This window comes from Pecten maximus, chromosome 6, assembly GCF_902652985.1.
Source record: "Pecten maximus chromosome 6, xPecMax1.1, whole genome shotgun sequence".
Classification (NCBI taxonomy): domain Eukaryota; kingdom Metazoa; phylum Mollusca; class Bivalvia; order Pectinida; family Pectinidae; genus Pecten; species Pecten maximus.
Window position 1 is genome coordinate 6,185,217 of NC_047020.1, and position 24,065 is coordinate 6,209,281.

General features: G+C 37.9%; 1 protein-coding gene across 1 annotated transcript in view; it reads right to left on the reverse strand.

Moving 5' to 3' along the window:
- The window catches only part of LOC117328824, a 181,114-nt gene extending 160,104 nt beyond the window's left edge, over positions 1–21,010 (reverse strand). The window contains exon 1 of the mRNA XM_033886396.1: positions 20,895–21,010. The gene's annotated coding sequence lies outside the window, so the exon portion shown is untranslated. The remainder of the gene's footprint in view (positions 1–20,894) is intronic.
- Positions 21,011–24,065: the final 3,055 nt, after the last annotated feature.

A 24,065-nucleotide genomic window follows, 5' to 3' on the forward strand; every position in this document is an offset into this window, starting at 1 on the left:
AGAACACAAACACAGAGAACACAAACACACAGAACACAAACACACAGAACACACACAAAGAGAACACAAACACACAGAACACACACACAGAGAACACAAACACAGAGAACACAAAACAGAGAACACAAACACAGAGAACACAAACACAGAGAACACAAAACAGAACACAAACACAGAGAACACAAACACAGAGAACACAAACACACAGAACAAAAACACAGAGAACACACACACAAGAACACAACACACAAAACACAACAAAGAAACACAAACACAGAGTAACACAAACAGAGAACACAAAACAGAGAACACAACACAGAGAACACAAACACAGAGAACACAAACACAGAGAACACAAAACACAGAGAACACAAACACAGAGTACACAAAACAGAGAACACTAACACAAAGAACACAAACACGGAGAACACAAACACAGAGAACAGAAAACACAGAACACAAACACAGAGAACACAAACACAGAGTACACAAAACAGAGAACACAAACACAGAGAACACAAAACAGAGAACACAACACAGAGTACACAACACAGAGAACAAAAACACAGAGTACACAAAACAGAGCACACAAACACAGAGTACACAAACACAGAGAACACAAACACACAGAACACAAACACACAGAACACAACACAGAGAACATAAAACAGAGCACACAAACACAGAGAACACAAAACAGAGAACACAAACACAGAGAAACACAAACACAGAGAACACAAAACAGAGAACACAAACACACAGAACACAAACACAGAACACAACACACAGAACACAAACACAGAGAACATAAAACAGAGCACACAAAACAGAGAACACAAACACAGAGAACATAAAACAGAGCACACAAAACAGAGAACACAAACACAGAGAACATAAAACAGAGCACACAAACACAGAGAACACAAAACAGAGAACACAAAACAGAGAACACAAACACAGAGTACACAAAACAGAGAACACAAACACACAGAACACAAACACAGAACACAAACACACAGAACACAAACACAGAGAACACAAACACAGAGAACACAAAACAGAGAACACAAACACAGAGAACACAAACACAGAACACAAACACACAGAACACAAACACAGAGAACATAAAACAGAGCACACAAAACAGAGAACACAAACACAGAGAACAAAAAACAGAGAACACAAAACAGAGCACACAAACACAGAGAACACAAACACAGAGAACACAAACACAGAGAACACAAAACAGAGAACACAAACACAGAGAACACAAAACAGAGAATACAAACACAGAGTACACAAAACAGAGAACACAAACACAGAGAACACAAACACAGAGAACACAAACACAGAGAGACACAAACACAGAGAACATAAAACAGAGAACACAAACACAGAGAACACAAAACAGAGAACACAAAACAGAGCACACAAACACAGAGAACACAAAACAGAGAACACAAAACAGAGCACACAAACACAGAGATCACAAACACAGAGAACACAAACACAGAGAACACACACACACACAGAACACAAAACAGAGAACACAAAACAGAGCACACAAACACAGAGAACACAAAACAGAGAACACAAACACAGAGAACACAAACACAGAGAACACAAACACAGAGAACACAAACACACAGAACACAAACACACAGAACACAAACACAGAGAACACAAACACACAGAACACAAACACAGAGACACAAACACAGAGAACACAAAACAGAGAACACAAAACAGAGAACACAAACACAGAGAACACAAACAGAGAACACAAACACAGAGAACACAAAACAGAGAACACAAACACAGAGAACAAAAACACAGAGAACACACACACAGAGAACACAAACACACAGAACACACACAAAGAGAACACAAACACAGAGTACACAAAACAGAGAACACAAAACAGAGAACACAAACACAGAGAACACAAACACAGAGAACACAAACACAGAGAACACAAACACAGAGAACACAAACACAGAGTACACAAAACAGAGAACACTAACACAAAGAACACAAACACGGAGAACACAAACACAGAGAACAGAAAACACAGAACACAAACACAGAGAACACAAACACAGAGTACACAAAACAGAGAACACAAACACAGAGAACACAAAACAGAGAACACAAACACAGAGTACACAAACACAGAGAACACAAACACAGAGAACACTAACACAGAGTACACAAAACAGAGAACACAAACACAGAGTACACAAACACAGAGAACACAAACACACAGAACACAAACACACAGAACACAAACACAGAGAACATAAACAGAGCACACAAACACAGAGAACACAAAACAGAGAACACAAACACAGAGAACACAAACACAGAGTACACAAAACAGAGAACACAAACACACAGAACACAAACACAGAACACAAACACACAGAACACAAACACAGAGAACATAAAACAGAGCACACAAAACAGAGAACACAAACACAGAGAACATAAAACAGAGCACACAAAACAGAGAACACAAACACAGAGAACATAAAACAGAGAACACAAACACAGAGAACACAAAACAGAGAACACAAAACAGAGAACACAAACACAGAGTACACAAAACAGAGAACACAAACACAGAACACAAACACACAGAACACAAACACAGAGAACATAAAACAGAGAACACAAACACACAGAACACAAACACAGAGAACACAAACACAGAACACAAACACACAGAACACAAACACAGAGACATAAACACAGAGCACACAAAACAGAGAACACAAACACAGAGAACAAAAAACAGAGAACACAAAACAGAGCACACAAACACAGAGAACACAAAACAGAGAACACAAACACAGAACACAAACACAGAGAACACAAACACAGAGTACACAAACACAGAGACACAAACACACAGAACACACACAGAGAACACAAACACACAGAACACAAACACAGAGAACACAAACACACAGAACACACACAAAGAGAACACAAACACACAGAACACACACACAGAGAACACAAACACAGAGAACACAAACACACAGAACACAAACAACAGAAGAACACAACACAGAGAACACAAAACAGAGAACACAAACACAGAGAACACAAAACAGAGAACACAAACACAGAGAACAAAAACACAGAGAACACACACACAGAGAACACAAACACAGAGAATACAAACACAGAGAACACAAACACAGAGAACACAAAACACAGAGAACATAAAACAGAGAACACAAACACAGAGAACATAAAACAGAGAACACAAACACAGAGAACACAAACACACAGAGAACACAAACACAGAGTACACAAAACAGAGAACACAAACACAGAGAACATTAACACAGAGAACATAAAACAGAGAACACAAACACAGAGTACACAAACACAGAGAACACAAACACAGAACACAAACACAGAGAACACAAACACAGAGAACACAAACACAGAGAACATAAAACAGAGAACACAAACACAGAGAACACAAACACAGAGAACATAAAACAGAGAACACAAACACAGAGAATACAAACACAGAGAACATTAACACAGAGAACATAAAACAGAGAACACACACACAGAGAACACAAACACAGAGAACACACACAAAGAGAACACAAACACAGAGAACACAAACACAGAGAACACAAACACAGAGAACACAAAACAGAGAACACAAAACAGAGCACACAAACACAGAGAACACAAAACAGAGAACACAAACACAGAGAACACAAAACAGAGAACACAAACACAGAGAACAAAAACACAGAGAACACAAACACAGAGAACACACACACAGAGAACACAAACACACAGAACACAAACACACAGAACACACACAAAGAGAACACAAACAAACAGAACACACACACAGAGAACACAAACACAGAGAACACAAACACAGAGAATACAAACACAGAGAACACAAACACAGAGAACACAAACACAGAGAACATAAAACAGAGAACACAAACACAGAGAACACAAACACAGAGGACACAAACACAGAGAACACAAACACAGAGAACATAAAACAGAGAACACAAACACAGAAAACACAAACACACAGAGAACACAAACACAGAGTACACAAAACAGAGAACACAAACACAGAGAACATTAACACAGAGAACATAAAACAGAGAACACAAACACAGAGAACACAAACACAGAGAACACAAAACAGAGAACACAAAACAGAGTACATTAACACAGAGAACACAAACACAGAACACAAACACAGAGAACACAAACACAGAGAACATAAAACAGAGAACACAAACACAGAGAACACAAACACAGAGAACATAAAACAGAGAACACAAACACAGAGAATACAAACACAGAGAACATTAACACAGAGAACACAAACACAGAGAACACAAACACAGAGAACATAAAACAGAGAACACAAACACAGAGAACACAAACACAGAGAACACAAAACAGAGAACACAAACACAGAGAACACAAACATAGAGTACACAAACATACAGAACACAAACACAGAGAACACTAACACAGAGTACATTAACACAGAGAACACAAACACAGAGTACATTAACACAAAGAACACAAATACAGAGAACAAAAACACAGAGAACATAAAACAGAGAACACAAACACAGAGAACACAAACACAGAACACAAACACAGAGAACACAAACACAGAGAACACAAACACAGAGAACACAAACACAGAGAACACAAACAGAGAACACAAACAGAGAACACAAACACACAGAACACAAACACACAGAACACAAACACAGAACACAAAACAGAGAACACAAACACAGAGAACAGGGATATTTCAATTTGAGTTGAATGTAAGATTCTATAAATCTTATCAAAGCATTCAATACAAAACAATGCCATTTGACAACAGAATGAGTTGGTAGGAAACAATAACATTTTGCAGGACGCCATTACTTATATGGTTATACACTGATCAAAGACAGCTTTCCTTGTCACTGATAAAAGACGACTTTCCTTGTCACTGATAAAAGACAGCTTTCCTTGTCACTGGCCAAAGACGTCTTTCCTTGTCACTGACCAAAGACGACTTTCCTTGTCACTGTTCTTGATCAAGGACAGCTTTCCTTGTCACTGACCAAAGACGACTTTCCTTGTCACTGACCAAAGACGACTTTCCTTGTCACTGACCAAAGATGACTTTCCTTGTCACTGACCAAAGACAGCTTTCCTTGTCACTGTTCTTGATCAAGGACAGCTTTCCTTGTCACTGACCAAAGACGACTTTCCTTGTCACTGACCAAAGACGATTTTCCTTGTCACTGACCAAAGACAGCTTTCCTTGTCACTGACCAAAGACGACTTTCCTTGTCACTGACCAAAGACGACTTTCCTTGTCACTGACCAAAGACGACTTTCCTTGTCACTGACCAAAGACAGCTTTCCTTGTCACTGACCAAAGACGACTTTCCTTGTCACTGACCAAAGACAACTTTCCTTGTCACTGACCAAAGACGACTTTCCTTGTCACTGACCAAAGACGACTTTCCTTGTCACTGACCAAAGACAGCTTTCCTTGTCACTGACCAAAGACAGCTTTCCTTGTCACTGACCAAAGACGACTTTCCTTGTCACTGTTCTTGATCAAAGACAACTTTCCTTGTTACTGACCAAAGACAACTTTCCTTGTCACTGACCAAAGACAACTTTCCTTGTCACTGACCAAAGACAGCTTTCCTTGTCACTGACCTGTAAAAGACAGCTTTCCTTGTAACTGACCAAAGACAGCTTTCCTTGTCACTGACCAAAGACGACTTTCCTTTTCACTGACCAAAGACGACTTTCCTTTTCACTGACCAAAGACGACTTTCCTTGTCACTGATCAAAGAAGGCTTTCTTGGTGAGGATGTTTTGATCAGGTCTTATGATAACCGGCCATTTCTTCCTTTTGAAAACAATTTATTTGAAACACATAGCAATAAATTGTGGTAATGTAATACTACTCCACAGAACAGGTCAGGCACAAAACCAGCATATGCATGTCTATCTTACTACTCTGTACTCTGTCCATGTGAGCAGATATCCTACGCCCATAAACACTGGCCTTACTATACGAATACCAGATTGACATTACCAAGCCCACAATGATTCACTCCTGTTACTTCTTTAAATGTATTAATCTTAAAGGCTGTTAAAAAGTTTAGTATCTTTTTGAGATAATTAAAATTTACATGTGTTCTAATGCAGACATTTGTCTGGAAGTGAGATATCATTTTGTACCAAGAGGCCTAATAGTCCTGAGCCATACAGAAGGAAAGTAATGGCCTTCAAAAACACAACTATATTTACAAGTCTAAGTCATAGATACTGTACACATTGATAATATTGATGAAACAGTTTGGCCCGATTATTTACTGTCATTATTTACAGTTGATGGCACAGAACATTGTCAGAAAATCTTCGCAGCTCAACATCTCATTCTATTGATTATTTGCTCAGGATCAACAATTAGCTGTTCAATGTAAACTTCTCAAAAATCACGGCCTGCAATACCGTTACCGTTAAGAACACATTTTAAACATGTCTTATTTTTTTACATTGACCCTTTTGACAACTAGAGATCCCAAATGAGTGCCCACCATTAATCATAATCTTGATTCCCTCTATGTTTTACACCAGACACCTGCAATATGATCCAAAATCATTTGTTTTATCAGGCTTCATCTCAAACACTTACAAGGGAAGTATCATATATCAAAATTCAAGACTTTTCTACCAATCAGAGTGTTTCAACATATTCGACTCCTGTGACCTAGAATATGTGTTAAAGTCATATTTTCACAGCACATTTTGTGTCAGGTCTCATCCCAGGAACCTATCAAAGTAGCCAATCTAAATTTCAATACAGTAGGCATTTTGATTCATGAGAAGTCATTTAAGTGTTTAAGCAAAGCTGATCTGTATACTCTTGAATACAAACTGGGTAGGGCTTTATCTCAGTAACTAAGTAGCATGACATCTTTTTTAAAAGAGCCACATCATCATTTGGCACTTCCAAGCCAATTCATTTTAAGTGAGCTAAATTTAGATCTCAGTAATCCAAATAGCTCTTTCTGCCCTATTCTTAATTATCTACTATAATAATCTACAGTCAAACTTCGATGTTTCGAAGTTCAAGGGACTAACAGAAAAACTTCGAAACAGCGGGACTTCGAATTATTCATGGTTGACAATAGATTGATGTTTTCTTGAAAATGACCATATCTGTTAACGTTTTACATGTCCTCAGTGTCTTCGTGTTGATCGTCGCCTGTCAGGCTCACATCGAAAAGTTTAGTTAATTTATACCTCAAACACAACAAAATAAAAATTCTTTTCATTAATTTTACCTAAGCATTTTATTAATTAAATAAAATTTGTATCGGTTACAAAACACTTATATCGCGTTTAACAGATAAAGCAAAAGAAGTACAATGCACACTACGTAAGTCGTTAGGCTTTTCTGCTAAAGACACGTACATTTACGTTATGTGCATATAAAATACGGAATGCCGATCGGTTGGAGAATGCATGATTGAATGACAAATAATCGATTTACTTGGATATTTATGTATAAGTTTGAAACGTGACACTTTGAATATGAGTGAAGCCATCGCTAATTGTTTGTGTTTAAAATTGGTCCGGTTGTTTTACAGTTCCGTAAAATTTACTCACCGACCGCTGATTTCAATGGCGGCGGAGATTATCAGAGGCGACTACCGAAATGTTTTACCGGAGTGATTAAATGTCATGGCTTCTAAATACACCTTTTATCTATCAATTTGGTCTGATTATTAATTAACCCCATGACCGGGAGTGACAACACACGCTATCCTTATCCCTATTGTCAGTCAGGGCATTTGGGGGAGAGGTGTGAAATCTTGCCGCAGGGGTCAAGACAAACACCTGTCAGTGGTCAGTACAGGTAAATTTTTTGTTCGAATCATGAGATGTCAATTACCTATAATATCATAGCTAACGGGTCATGAAAAAAGTTCGATACATCGAAAACTTCGATTTATAAAAATTTGAATCATACATAGTTTCGTTAGTAGTGTTATATAGTGAGAAAATTCGGGACCAAGCAAAAAGTTCGATACAGCGAGAAATTCGAATCAACGAAGTTCGAATCATTGAGGTTTGACTACATGTACTTATATACCACCAAGTTTAGTTGATGCTTTCAGAGAAACTGAAATTCAACATTTAAAGGTTTGAACACAAATACTGACGCCAATATCACCTCCAAATGTATAAACATCCAATCCTTGGTTTCTACTCCGTCCTCTTGGCCAGACAAAAAATGTATTTGTTACCCTTAACAACAATGAAAAAGATTGACCCTATAGCTACCAATCCTATTTATTTCCTGTTTTATGATTCTAGATGGTTTAGGGTCAGGGTGGTTCCTGTTGTCCAGACATATGGAGCGACAGTGATTACTATACGACACCATATTCTATATGGCAGCGCTCCAACCAACTGTGTATGTCCACAAATTTCATTCAATCAGCAATTTATATTCAAATATGCATAACACTTTCACTTCCACAATTTTATACTTCGTGATATATTCACTAACTATATGTTTGACAGTGTTGTTGTCCACAGTCTTTACAGTATCTAACACATAGTATTGATCAATGTTTCCTACAGCTCTGGGTGGTTAACAGTGACTTTTGATTAATAACACTGAAATAGTGCTTGCTTTGTATTCCCTGTACAATCACAAGTAGTAGTTTATAGTTTTTTGTTTGCGGCCTTGAAACTAGGTCAAGATGATTTATCACTTTATTATATCAATAAACGGTGCTTTTGCATACAAAATGTGACATATTATATCAACTATATTAAAAATTTGTATCCAAAATGACATTCACATATATAGCTTTCGTTTTTTATGTATGAGATTATAAATCCACACAAAGACAATCATTTTGAACGAGTCACTGACTTTCTGTGTTCTAATCCTGCAAAATAGTGAAAAAAAATGTTTTTATTTTTGTTGGGAGGGGGGTTATGATAAATTTTTAACAAATTTTTAGATACACTTTGTGCAAAGAGTATCATATGGCCTAACAATGATCGAACCAAGCCTATTTTGCTTGCTTGTTTTTTTTGTTTTTTTTTTACAAACATTAAATGTGCAGTATAACCAGAAATGATTACTACCATATTTATCCTCTGATCAGCCCACAGAGCCCGAGTCTCACATCAATTTGAACTCAGAGTTGGGGATGGTACCCTATATATCCATAAAATAACCCATGGAGCCATTTTCACATCAATTAGAACTCAGAGTTGGGGTGGGTATATTGCAGGACAATAGAACTATTACTGGATGTAAAAGACATGTGTGAGCTTATTACCAGGAATGGGTTTATTGTGTAGCTTCCTGATTAAGGAATCAGTTTACAGAATAATCTATAGATATACAACCAGTCAGTCTTGTTAAGGTGTCCACATCCCCATCAATTGTGACTAAGGTTGCTTTTTTATCACATCATGTATATAAACCCATAAAGGGGAGACTAGACTGGCCCCCTGTCTCTAGAATATTAAAATTATAAACAAGAGATCCCAGAGGGATCTTGGCGCCCACCATTGAATGATCTTCATAGGTTCCATGTCAGATTGATCTTTTCTCTACTTTTCCCTTCATTTTACTAATCTGTGCAAATTGAGACATCCCTCCAGTACTTTTCAAACAAGGGAATCCTAGCTATATAAAAAATTTGAGATTTAACAATAATGGCTGTTTGTTTGTCAGGTTGTTTTCAGGACAGACTGGTCCAAAAATGCAATACAAGGGACCAAGGGGAAACTACTTATGAAATTTGAGAAAGATCCCTTCAGTACTTTCTCAGAAATAGCGATAACAAACTTCAACTGTCAAAATCCAAGATGGCTGCCTGTCGGCCATGTTGTTTTCCGATCGGTCCCAAAATGCAATATGCATAACTAGACACCAAGGGGAACCTAGATATGAAATTTCAGGAAGATCCCTTCAGTACTTTCTCAGAAATAGTGATAACAAACTTCAATTGTCAAAATCCAAGATGGCTGCCTGTCGGCCATGTTGTTTTCCGATCGGTCCCAAAATGCAATATGCATAACTAGGCACCAAGGGGAACCTACATATGAAATTTGAGAAAGATCCCTTCAGTACTTTCTCAGAAATAGTGATAACAAACTTCAATGGTCAAAATCCAAGATGGCTGCCTGTCAGCCATGTTGTTTTCCGATCGGTCCCAAAATGCAATATGCATAACTGGGCACCAAGGGGAACCTACATATGAAATTTGAGAAAGATCCCTCCAGTACTTTCACAGAAATAGCGATAACAAACTTCAACAGTCAAAATCCAAGATGGCTGCCTGTCGGCCATGTTGTTTTCCGATCGGTCCCAAAATGCAATATGCATAACTGGGCACCAAGGGGAACCTACATATGAAATTTGAGAAAGATCCCTTCAGTACTTTCTGAGGATTAGCGATAACAAGAATTGTTTACGGACGGAGGGACGGACGGACGGACGGACGGACGGCCGGACGGACGGACCACGGACCACGGACGCAGGGCGATTTGAATAGCCCACCATCTGATGATGGTGGGCTAATAAAATTGAGCTTTATGAATTTGATCCCTTGGATATGTCTGATTCTATATTCTGGTATTAGAATTTAGCTTGGCAATTCTTAAAAAAAAAAAAAAATTAGGGTCTGGTGGCCAGTCTAAGGGGAGACTGAAAAGTGGTCTCCTAACAGAAACAGACTCTAGGGTATTAACATATCAATACATGAAATACAGGAAGGTTTGCCTAATGTCTATAGTGTTACTGTTACAAGCATATTTGACTGTGTTGGTGTAAATGTGTGTGTATGGTGTGAATTGTAGTCTTGGGTGTGATCAAGTTATTTGGTGATAAAGACTTGTAACAACAACCCTGGGATTTAAGGATGAGATTGTTGCCCATATTTCCCACAGAAATAAGAGTAACCTTGGTACTCTAACCATTGTAGGTTTGTAGGTAATATATCAGGTTACATGATGTAGCTGAATCCTTATACATGCCAACTGTGATCCCGACCAGCATGTTGTGTGGGGAGCATGCCTCTATAATGACTTGATTCATCAACACAAAATTTCCACTTAACCTTGGCCAACCCAGTACATGGAAATGAGCAGCTAGCTAGTTCCCTGTCCTCACCATGGTGACAGAAGGCATGTCTGTGGACCTGAGCAGCAAATATCCTAACCAAACACAGGTGGAAGGCCATCCCGATTTTGTAATTTGGCCAAATTTGCCTAATCAACTCCACATTAAAGTGTAACAGACTTGTAGCACTTGGTTTTAGACAGTCATTAGAACAGTGTTCTGCAGCAGAAGAAAATTGCCTTCACTTAGATAAATGGCAGGATGGTGCCATTGTAATTGTTGGTTGAACCTTCTCTTCCTAATGACAAGTACTTCTCTAGACTAGAATTGTCTTTGGTGCCGAAAAACAATTACAGAAATAAATTTGGTGATTGAGATCTGATTCTAGATGACTCCACAGGTGCCTGAAGCTTATGTCTAGATGACAGCTTGATGGAAACATTGAAACTCACGGTCTGATAGCACAGTACCTGTTTTTTACTTTTCATTAAGATAAATTCTTTTCCCGTGGGACTGATTGAAATAACAGAATTTGTGTGTGCGTGGTTACATATGAAGTCAGAGACCTTTCAAACTCTACTGTCATTTCAACCTTTTCCACTTGATTTTACATAACTAACTTTTTTAAGCAAGAGCGACAAATTACATCAATTCTCAAGTACAGGAGAACGATTTATTACATGATATCTAGTGATTCATACTGACAAATCAGAGTACATGATATCTAGTGATTCATACTGACAAATCAGAGTACATGATATCTAGTGATTCATACTGACAAATCAGAGTACATGATATCTAGTGATTCATACTGACAAATCAGAGTACATGATATCTAGTGATTTATACTGACAAATCAGAGTACATGATATCTAGTGATTCATACTGACAAATCAGAGTACATGATATCTAGTGATTCATACTGACAAATCAGAGTACATGATATCTAGTGATTCATACTGACAAATCAGAGTACATGATATCTAGTGATTTATACTGACAAATCAGAGTACATGATAGTGATTCATACTGACAAATCAGAGTACATGATATCTAGTGATTCATACTGACAAATCAGAGTACATGATATCTAGTGATTCATACTGACAAATCAGAGTACATGATATCTAGTGATTCATACTGACAAATCGGAGTATCAGAAACTGTACATAGTATACCGGATATGAACATTGCTTCAAATTACATAGTACTTTTATACAAAATAGTATGTTGTACAAACGAGAAGAATGAACAGATGGAGCGGGCCAGTAATATTATGTTGTACAGCTGATAATTGATTGATGGAGCGGGCCAATAATATTATGTTGTACAACTGATAATTGATTGATGGAGTGGGCCAATAATATTATGTTGTACAAACGATAATTGATTGATGGAGCGGGCCAATAATATTATGTTGTACAAACGATAATTGATTGATGGAGTGGGCCAATAATAGTATGTTGTACAAATTAGAAGACACAGATGGCGGGTCTTTTTCCTGTCAGTTTATACTTGTATTGCCCAGATAAGGTCGGTCGTACAGTCTGCCTCATACACTGACGTTACTCCTGCCTGCTCTGTGTCTCCCATGAACCAATCATCTGTCTCTCACAGCCAGGTCTTTACAGGTAAATGGAAATGCAAACCTAGCGACCACCAGTGTCCAATAACTTAACAGGAAAATGGACCAGGTTTTCAACAAGCTATAGCACTGAAGATTCCTGACTCCACCACTTACTAAGTATGATCAGGATACAACTACTGTTGTATGGTTGTTAGGGAGAGCCTACACTGGAATATACAGCCAAAAGGTTTTTATCTATAAGTATATGTCAGTTAAAATAACCCAATTGCACAGTCCACATTGTTGATGCTTCATCAATAAAAAAACTGTTGTAAATCTGTGTATCTCCAAATACTCGTTTACCTGATCCTGATGCATAACTTCATTACATTGGGTGAATAAAACATAAACTTAGATTCTGTTTCTTTGAACATCAACACCAATTAGATAACACAGAGACAGCCCAGTATTACTTCATTACAACTTCAAATCACACTTCTAACTGGAAACAATCAGAATATTACTTACACCATTTCTATACTGTAACAACACTAGGGAGTAATGTCCAAGGGTAATTGTTGTATCCTACTAGATACACCAACTCATTACCATGACACCACTAGGGAGTAATGTCCAAGGGTAATTATTGTATCCTACTAGATACACCAACTCTTTACCATGACACCACTAAGGAGCAATGTCCAAGGGTAATTGTTGTATCCTACTAGACACAACAACTCTTTACCATGACACCACTAGGGAGCAATGTCTAAGGGTAATTGTTGTATCATACTAGATACACCAACCCTTTACCATGACACCACTAGGGAGCAATGTCCAAGGGTAATTGTTGTATCTTACTAGATAGACCAACTCTTTACCATGACACCACTAGGGAGTAATGTCCAAGGGTAATTGTTGTATCTTACTAGATAGACCAACTCTTTACCATGACACCACTAGGGAGCAATGTCCAAGGGTAATTGTTGTATCTTACTAGATAGACCAACTCTTTACCATGACACCACTAGGGAGCAATGTCCAAGGGTGATTGTTGTATCTTACTAGATAGACCAACTCTTTACCATGACACCACTAGGGAGCAATGTCCAAGGGTAATTGTTGTATCTTACTAGATAGACCAACTCTTTACCATGACACCACTAGGGAACAATGTCCACGGGTAATTGTTGTATCCTACTAGATACACCAACTCATTACCATGACACCACTAGGGAGCAATGTCCACGGGTAATTGTTGTATCATACTAGATACCCCAACTCATTACCATGACACCACTAGGGAGCAATGTCCACGGGTAATTGTTGTATCATACTAGATACACCAACTCTTTACCATGACACCACTAGGGAACAATGTCCACGGGTAATTGTTGTATCCTACTAGATACACCAACTCTTTACCATGACACCACTAGGGAGCAATGTCCACGGGTAATTGTTGTATCCTACTAGATACACCAACTCTTTACCATGACACCACTAGGGAGTAATGTCCAAGGGTAATTGTTGCATCCTACTAGATACACCAACCCTTTACCATGACACCACTAGGTAGCAATGTCTAAGGGTAATTGTTGTATCCTACTAGATAGACCAACTCTTTACCATGACACCACTAGGGAGCAATGTCCAAGGGTAATTGTTGTATCCTACTAGATAGACCAACTCTTTACCATGACACCACTAGGGAGCAATGTCTACGGGTAATTGTTGTATCATACTAGATAGACCAACTCTTTACCAGGACACCACTAGGGTACAATGTCCAAGGGTAATTATTGTATCTTACTAGATAGACCAACTCTTTACCATGACACTACTAGGGAGCAATGTCCAAGGGTAATTGTTGTATCCTACTAGATAGACCAACTCTTTACCATGACACCACTAAGGAGTAATGTCCAAGGGTAATTGTTGTATCCTACTAGATAGACCAACTCTTTACCATGACACCACTAGGGAGTAATGTCCAAGGGTAACTGTTGTATCCTACTAGATACACCAACTCTTTACCATGACACCACTAGGGAGTAATGTCTAAGGGTAAGTGTTGTATCCTACTAGATACACCAACTCTTTACCATGACACCACTAGGGAGCAATGTCCAAGGGTAATTGTTGTATCCTACTAGATAGACCAACTCTTTACCATGACACCACTAGGGAGCAATGTCCAAGGGTAATTATTGTATCTTACTAGATACACCAACTCTTTACCATGACACTACTAGGGAGCAATGTCCAAGGGTAATTGTTGTATCCTACTAGATACACCAACTCTTTACCATGACACTACTAGGGAGTAATGTCTAAGGGTAATTATTGTATCTTACTAGATAGACCAACTCTTTACCATGACACCACTAGGGAGCAATGTCCAAGGGTAATTATTGTATCTTACTAGATACACCAACTCTTTACCATGACACCACTAGGGAGCAATGTCCATGGGTAATTATTGTATCTTACTAGATAGACCAACTCTTTACCATGACACCACTAGGGAGCAATGTCCAAGGGTAATTGTTGTATCAAACTCTTTACCATGACACGAACAAACAGTAATGTCCAAGGGTTACTGTTGCATCCTCAGTCAGTCATATAAAGACATACATGAATTGACCTGATGCTGGTCATAAGATAAGCGTTGTCAAAAGACAAAATTTGGAATTAGTTTTTTGAAAGTGGGTCAATTAAAGGTCACGATCAAGGTCAACAGTTCTGCAAATGTCGTACCAATTGAAATGTCATGTCATAGGAAACATAAATGTCAAATACCTCAGCTGTATCCTGATTTAAGCATTGACACACTACTGTTTTATGAAAACTTTAACCCTGCCACAGATGATGCCAATGCTGGGTATAACAAAAGCTCCCTATACTATATCCTGGTGAGCTATTAAACCAAAAGCTAAATATATAGCCACATATGCACGAAAGGATATTTTTCTCTATATAAACGACAGTCAGATTGTGGACTTTTTTAAGTTGGTACATACACATCACAGTTATGCTATATTATAAGAAAGCTGTGTCTCATACTGCTTCTGAATGTAAGATAATCAACTTTATAAATAAACACATATCAGTAAGTTGATATAGAATACAGTCAGTATCTAATACCGTAAACACAAGAACAGCTAAATACTTCTCAAGCTCATACAAAAACAGCTAAATACTTCTCAAGGTCATACAAAAACAGCTCAATACTTCTCAAGGTAATACAAAACAGCTAAATATTTCTCAAGGTCATACAAAAACAGCTAAATACTTCTCAATGTCATACAAAAAAAGCTAAATACTTCTCAAGGTCATACAAAACAGCTAAATACTTCTCAAGGTCATACAAAAACAGCTAAATACTTCTCAAGGTCATACCAAAACAGGTAAATACTTCTCAAGGTCATACCAAAACAGCTAAATACTTCTCAAGGTCATACCAAAACAGCTAAATACTTCTCAAGGTCATACAAAAGCAGCTAAATACTTCTCAAGGTCATACAAAAACAGCTAAATACTTCTCAAGGTCATACCAAAACAGCTAAATACTTCTCAAGGTCATACCAAAACAGCTAAATACTTCTCAAGGTCATACCAAAACAGCTAAAAACTTCTCAAGGTAATACAAGAACAGCTAAATACTTCTCAAGGTAATACAAGAACAGCTAAATACTTCTCAATGTAATACAAGAACAGCTAAATACTTCTCAAGGTAATACAAGAACAGCTAAATACTTCTCAAGGTCATACAAAACAGCTAAATACTTATCAAGGTCATACAAAACAGCTAAATACTTCTCAAGGTCATACAAAAACAGCTAAATACTTCTCGAGGTCATACCAAAACAGCTAAATACTTCTCAATGTCATACAAAAACAGCTAAATACTTCTCAAGGTAATACAAGAACAGCTAAATACTTCTCAAGGTCATACAGAAACAGCTAAATACTTCTCAAGGTCATACAATAACCGAACATTAATGTTCGTTTAAAAACAGCTAAATACTTCTCAAGGTCATACAAAACAGTTCAATACTTCTTAAGGTCATACAAAACAGCTTAATACTTCTCAAGGTCATACAAAACAGCTTAATACTTCTCAAGGTCATACAAGAACAGCTAAATACTTCTCAATGTCATACAAGAACAGCTAAATACTTCTCAAGGTCATACAAATCAGCTCAATACTTCTCAAGGTCATACAAGAACAGCTAAATACTTCTCAAGGTAATACAAGAACAGCTAAATACTTCTCAAGGTAATACAAGAACAGCTAAATACTTCTCAAGGTCATACAAAAACAGCTAAATACTTCTCAAGGTCATACCAAAACAGCTAAATACTTTTCAAGGTCATACCAAAACAGCTAAACACTTCTCAAGGTCATACAAAACAGCTAAATACTTCTCAAGGTCATACAAAAACAGCTAAATACTTCTCAAGGTCATACAAAAACAGCTTAATACTTCTCAAGGTAAAACAAGAACAGCTAAATACTTCTCAAGGTAATACAAGAACAGCTAAATACTTCTCAAGGTGATACAAAAACAGCTAAATACTTTTCAAGGTCATACCGAAACAGCTAAATACTTCTCAAGGTCATACAAAAACAGCTCAATACTTCTCAAGGTCATAAAAAACAGCTCAATACTTCTCAAGGTCAATACTTGAGAACAGCTAAATACTTCTCAAGGTCATACAAAACAGCTAAATACTTCTCAATGTCATACAAAAACAGCTCAATACTTCTCAAGGTCATACAAGAACAGCTAAATACTTCTTAAGGTCATACAAGAACAGCTCAATACTTCTCAAGGTCATACAAGAACAGCTAATTACTTCTCAAGGTCATACAAAAACAGCTAAATACTTCTCAAGGTCATACAAAAACAGCTAAATACTTCTCAAGGTCATACAAAAACAGCTAAATACTTCTCAAGGTCATAAAAGAATCACTTACATTACAACAAATTTAAAGAAGAAAAACAACCCTTAGGGCAACATGGAGACAACTGACTGTTACAGGCAGCAAATTTTCTAGGAAACTCTGGAGAATCAACCAGCAGAAATGATGCAATTAAGATCAGGGTATGGCTTCTGCTGTCAAGAGAACGTGATGTCATTTTAAAGTGTTCGGATCAGGTGCATGACCTGAGGCTTCATAACCAGTCAGACTTCCACTGACACAGCATTTATATATGATATCTCGAAATCTTGCAGATCTATCCAGAAACATGTGAAATGTACAAAGTGTAGCTGATGACTTTTAAATATCACAAGGACAAACTAGAAATCACAATTTTTTTACACATGATGTGTACAATATCTATTTTGTGGAGGAAAAATATCTTTCAGCCTATAATCAAATAACCTTTTATATTTCTGTATGAGACAATTTCAGCCTATAGCATGATAAACCATATCAAAATAATACCACAGAATATCTAACTACTGCTTCTGATACCAACATGTTAGTTTCCATACATATGACAGTTATTATCATCTACCAGTGTCCATGTAATAAAATTTCAAATTTACGTAAAGTGATCCATGAAATGCTGAGGTTTTGCATAATTATAAATATACAATTCAATAGCTAATGTAACATTTTATGTCCAAATGGCAGTGAACTTTTTTTTCATTATTATAATTTTCTGAGAGTCCTCTTGTTCTGCAGCAAGTATCCATTTCAAATCAACATGAAGTGACTCATTATACATATATTATTCATGATCATACCTTTGACATTTTATTAATTTTCTATTTTTTTCAAATTCCTATTTCAATTAAGGTTTTTCTCTCTCTCTTTTGATTAAGACAAGCTAAAGGCAAAGAAATAATTTCATTTTGAAATGAAATATGTTCAAGCGCACATAATTAGAGTCTGTGAGTAGATAACATGTACAACTGGGGTATCATTATTTCCTATCCATCAAATTTTCTGACTGTTATAAGGTGCACCTTATATCAAGTCAAATGCACCTTAAACTATATATCAAGTCAAATGCACCTTAAACTGTATATCAAGTCAAATGCACCTTAAACTGTACATCAAGTCAAATGCACCTTAAACCGTATATCAAGTCAAATGCACCTTAAACTATATATGGCCGAGTCAAATGCACCTTAAACTGTACATCAAGTGAAATGCACCTTAAACTGTATATCAAGTCAAATGCACCTTAAACTGTATATCAAGTCAAATGCACCTTAAACTGTATATCCAGTCAAATGCACCTTAAACTGTACATCCAGTCAAATGCACCTTAAACTGTATATCAAGTCAAATGCACCTTAATCTATATATCAAGTCAAATGCACCTTAAACTATATATATGGCCGAGTCAAATGCACCTTAAACTGTATATCCAGTCAAATGCACCTTAAACTGTATATCCAGTCAAATGCACCTTAAACTGTACATCAAGTCAAATGCACCTTAAACTGTATATCCAGTCAAATGCACCTTAAACTGTATATCCAGTCAAATGCACCTTAAACTGTACATCAAGTCAAATGCACCTTAAACTGTACATCCAATCAAATGCACCTTAAACTGTATATCCAGTCAAATGCACCTTAAACTGTATATCCAGTCAAATGCACCTTAAACTGTACATCAAGTCAAATGCACCTTAAACTGTATATCCAGTCAAATGCACCTTAAACTGTATATCCAGTCAAATGCACCTTAAACTGTACATCCAGTCAAATGCACCTTAAACTATATATATGGCCGAGTCAAATGCACCTTAAACTGTATATCCAGTCAAATGCACCTTAAACTGTATATCCAGTCAAATGCACCTTAAACTGTACATCAAGTCAAATGCACCTTAAACTGTATATCCAGTCAAATGCACCTTAAACTGTATATCCAGTCAAATGCACCTTAAACTGTACATCAAGTCAAATGCACCTTAAACTGTACATCCAATCAAATGCACCTTAAACTGTATATCCAGTCAAATGCACCTTAAACTGTATATCCAGTCAAATGCACCTTAAACTGTACATCAAGTCAAATGCACCTTAAACTGTATATCCAGTCAAATGCACCTTAAACTGTATATCGAGTCAAATGCACCTTAAACTATATATTGAGTCAAATGCACATTATATCAAGTCAAAATAAATAAACTGTCGTTATCTCCTTTTTTCAATAAGATATAAAAAAAATGTTTTCTCATACCTGGATATTTTCTACAATGTTTCTCAAATCACACTGTTTTATTTGTGTTTTTGTCTATCTTTTTAAAAAAGACTGCATTTACATATTAAAATGTCTAAGCATAAAATTGTTGTCTTTCTAATTCTTCAATCACCATATAGATCCTATAGCACTCATCCTACCTTTTTTATCAATTAATCAGTTAACTGCATGAATTGTAAAACAATTAAAAATTTTATCAGTGTTTTTTGTTTTGTTTTGTTAATATACATGTCTTTTAGTTATGAAAGGTTTGACAACAACCATGGCAACCGACTATACTTCAGGGATGTAGTAGACACTAATAGCATAGTTCAGATGTTAGACATACACATCAAACAAACCCCTGTGTACAAGTTATTTATCATGACTCTACAGCAGGCCCAAGGTAAAGGCATTTGCTTAATTTCAACCTTATACCACATAATCAGACTAATACCAGCCAAGTGAAGATCTGACTTGTGTGGTTCAATTGTCACCAGGGTCATTTGTGTTTCTCAGGTGAAAACTGTGCTGTGCAATAAAGGTATGTGATTTAATTTTGTCACCAGGGTTGTTTGTGTTCCTCAGGTGAAAACTGTGCTCTGCAATAAAGGTATGCGATTCAATTGTCACCAGGGTCATTTGTGTTTCACAGGTGAAAACTGTGCTCTGCAATAAAGGTATGCGATTCAATTGTCACCAGGGTCATTTGTGTTTCACAGGTGAACACTGTGCTGTGCTGTAGTGGTTGTGTCCTCCAGCAGTATCTCAATTACTCTTGATAATAAGAAACTTGCCTCTCAAATGCTCACTGAGGTAGCCACCAGCTACTACAAAAAATGCCCTGTCTCAAAACGAGACAAACTCTTGACAGGAGTATAGAGAAACAAATAAAATGAATGTAACAGTTTAAAGTGCCTTACCTGAGACTTTCTTTGCGAGATAGATGAGGTCATCGTGTAGAAATTCCTTGCCCCTGTTTTCTGCTCTTCCTGTGAGAGGAAAGTATGATTTCACTTTCCAGCTTTTCTTCTTTTTGTCCTTAGTTATATCTGGAAATAGAAGTGCACAGGTTATAAAACAAAGCTTATATTAAAAAGACAGACGTATGGTTAGGGATCAATCCTAGATTACAACATAGCCATGGTAAAAGTGATGAACTTTGGTCCATGAAAAATATGGTTTATAATTTGTTAAAGGTAAACTTTCGGTAAGTTTGAACAAAATGAAAGAAATACTGATGAATTTATTCAAAATATATACAATTATGCTTAAGAAAATAGGTGTGTGCTTGAACTATCAGAGTCGAAATTGGCAAATATCTCAATAAATCAAGGCACAATTGCAAACATTCATGTACATTTGGGACATTTATAATAGTATCTTATTTGATTAAATGTTAGTTGGTCATTAAACTTTGTATTATGATCGTTATTGCAAAACATTACACATTTCATTTGTAACACAAAAGTTAGACTACGGTGTATTCATAATAAAAGATGTAAATGTCTTGCCATGTTTTTATGATCTATTTGAATCAGAAACTATTGTATGTATCATTTCATAATGAATGGTTCATTTAGTTAACTGAAAACAAAGTCTACATAACCTTCTTGCATTTAAGTGAGTGCTACTGTAAATACAGCTCTATGTTTTAGTAAAATCAGGTCAGAATGTCAACATGTCTGCGACTATGACAGATGAGGTGAGTACCTACCATGACAGATGAGGTGAGTACCGACTATGACAGATGAGGTTTGTACCGACTACGACAGATGAGGTGAGTACCGACTATGACAGATGAGATGAATACCGACTATGACAGATGAGGTGTGTACCGACTATGACAGATGAGGTGAGTACCGACTGACAGATGAGGTGAGTACCGACTATGACAGATGAGGTGAGTACCGACTATGACAGATGAGGTGAGTACCGACTATGACAGATGAGGTGAGTACCGACTATGACAGATGAGGTGAGTATCGACTATGACAGATGAGGTGTGTACCGACTGACAGATGAGGTGAGTACCGACTATGACAGATGAGGTTTGTACCGACTATGACAGATGAGGTGAGTACCGACTGTGACAGATGAGGTGAGTACGACTATGACAGATGAGGTGTGTACCGACTGACAGATGAGGTGAGTACCGACTATGACAGATGAGGTGAGTACCGACTGTGACAGATGAGGTGAGTACGACTATGACAGATGAGGTGTGTACCGACTGACAGATGAGGTGAGTACCGACTGTGACAGATGAGGTTTGTACCGACTATGACAGATGAGGTTTGTACCGACTATGACAGATGAGGTGTGTACCGACTATGACAGATGAGGTGTGTACCGACTATGACAGATGAGGTGAGTACCGACTGACAGATGAGGTGAGTACCGACTATGACAGATGAGGTGAGTACTGACTATGACAGATGAGGTGTGTACCGACTATGACAGATGAGGTGAGTATCGACTATGACAGATGAGGTGAGTACCGACTGACAGATGAGGTGTGTACCGACTGACAGATGAGGTGAGTACCGACTATGACACATGAGGTGAGTACCGACTGACAGATGAGGTGAGTACCGACTGACAGATGAGGTGTGTACCGACTATGACAGATGAGGCTTGTACCGACTATGACAGATGAGGTGAGTACCGACTATGACAGATGAGGTGAGTACGACTATGACAGATGAGGTGAGTACCGACTATGACAGATGAGGTGAGTACGACTATGACAGATGAGGTGAGTACCGACTATGACAGATGAGGTGAGTACGACTATGACAGATGAGGTGAGTACCGACTATGACAGATGAGGTGAGTACCGACTATGACAGATGAGGTGAGTACGACTATGACAGATGAAGTGAGTACCGACTATGACAGATGAGGTGAGTACCGACTGACAGATGAGGTGAGTACCGACTATGACAGATGAGGTGAGTACCGACTATGACAGATGAGGTGAGTACCGACTGACAGATGAGGTGAGTACGACTATGACAGATGAGGTGAGTACCGACTGACAGATGAGGTGAGTACCGACTATGACAGATGAGGTGAGTACCGACTGTGACAGATGAGGTGAGTACCGACTATGACAGATGAGGTGAGTACCGACTGACAGATGAGGTGTGTACCGACTATGACAGATGAGGTTTGTACCGACTATGACAGATGAGGTTTGTACCGACTATGACAGATGAGGTGTGTACCGACTATGACAGATGAGGTGTGTACCGACTATGACAGATGAGGTTTGTACCGACTATGACAGATGAGGTTTGTACCGACTATGACAGATGAGGTTTGTACCGACTATGACAGATGAGGTTTGTACCGACTATGACAGATGAGGTTTGTACCGACTATGACAGATGAGGTGTGTACCGACTATGACAGATGAGGTTTGTACCGACTATGACAGATGAGGTTTGTACCGACTATGACAGATGAGGTGAGTACCGACTACGACAGATGAGGTGAGTACCGACTATGACAGATGAGGTGAGTACCTACTATGACAGATGAGGTGTGTACCGACTATGACAGATGAGGTGAGTACCGACTGACAGATGAGGTGAGTACCGACTGACAGATGAGGTGAGTACCGACTATGACAGATGAGGTGAGTACCGACTGACAGATGAGGTGAGTACCGACTATGACAGATGAGGTGAGTACCGACTGACAGATGAGGTGTGTACCGACTATGACAGATGAGGTTTGTACCGACTATGACAGATGAGGTTTGTATCGACTATGACAGATGAGGTGTGTACCGACTATGACAGATGAGGTGTGTACCGACTATGACAGATGAGGTGAGTACCGACTGACAGATGAGGTGAGTACCGACTATGACAGATGAGGTGAGTACCGACTATGACAGATGAGGTGAGTACCGACTATGACACATGAGGTGAGTACCGACTATGACAGATGAGGTGAGTACCGACTATGACAGATGAGGTGAGTACCGACTATGACAGATGAGGTGAGTACCGACTGACAGATGAGGTGTGTACCGACTATGACAGATGAGGTGAGTACCGACTATGACAGATGAGGTGAGTACC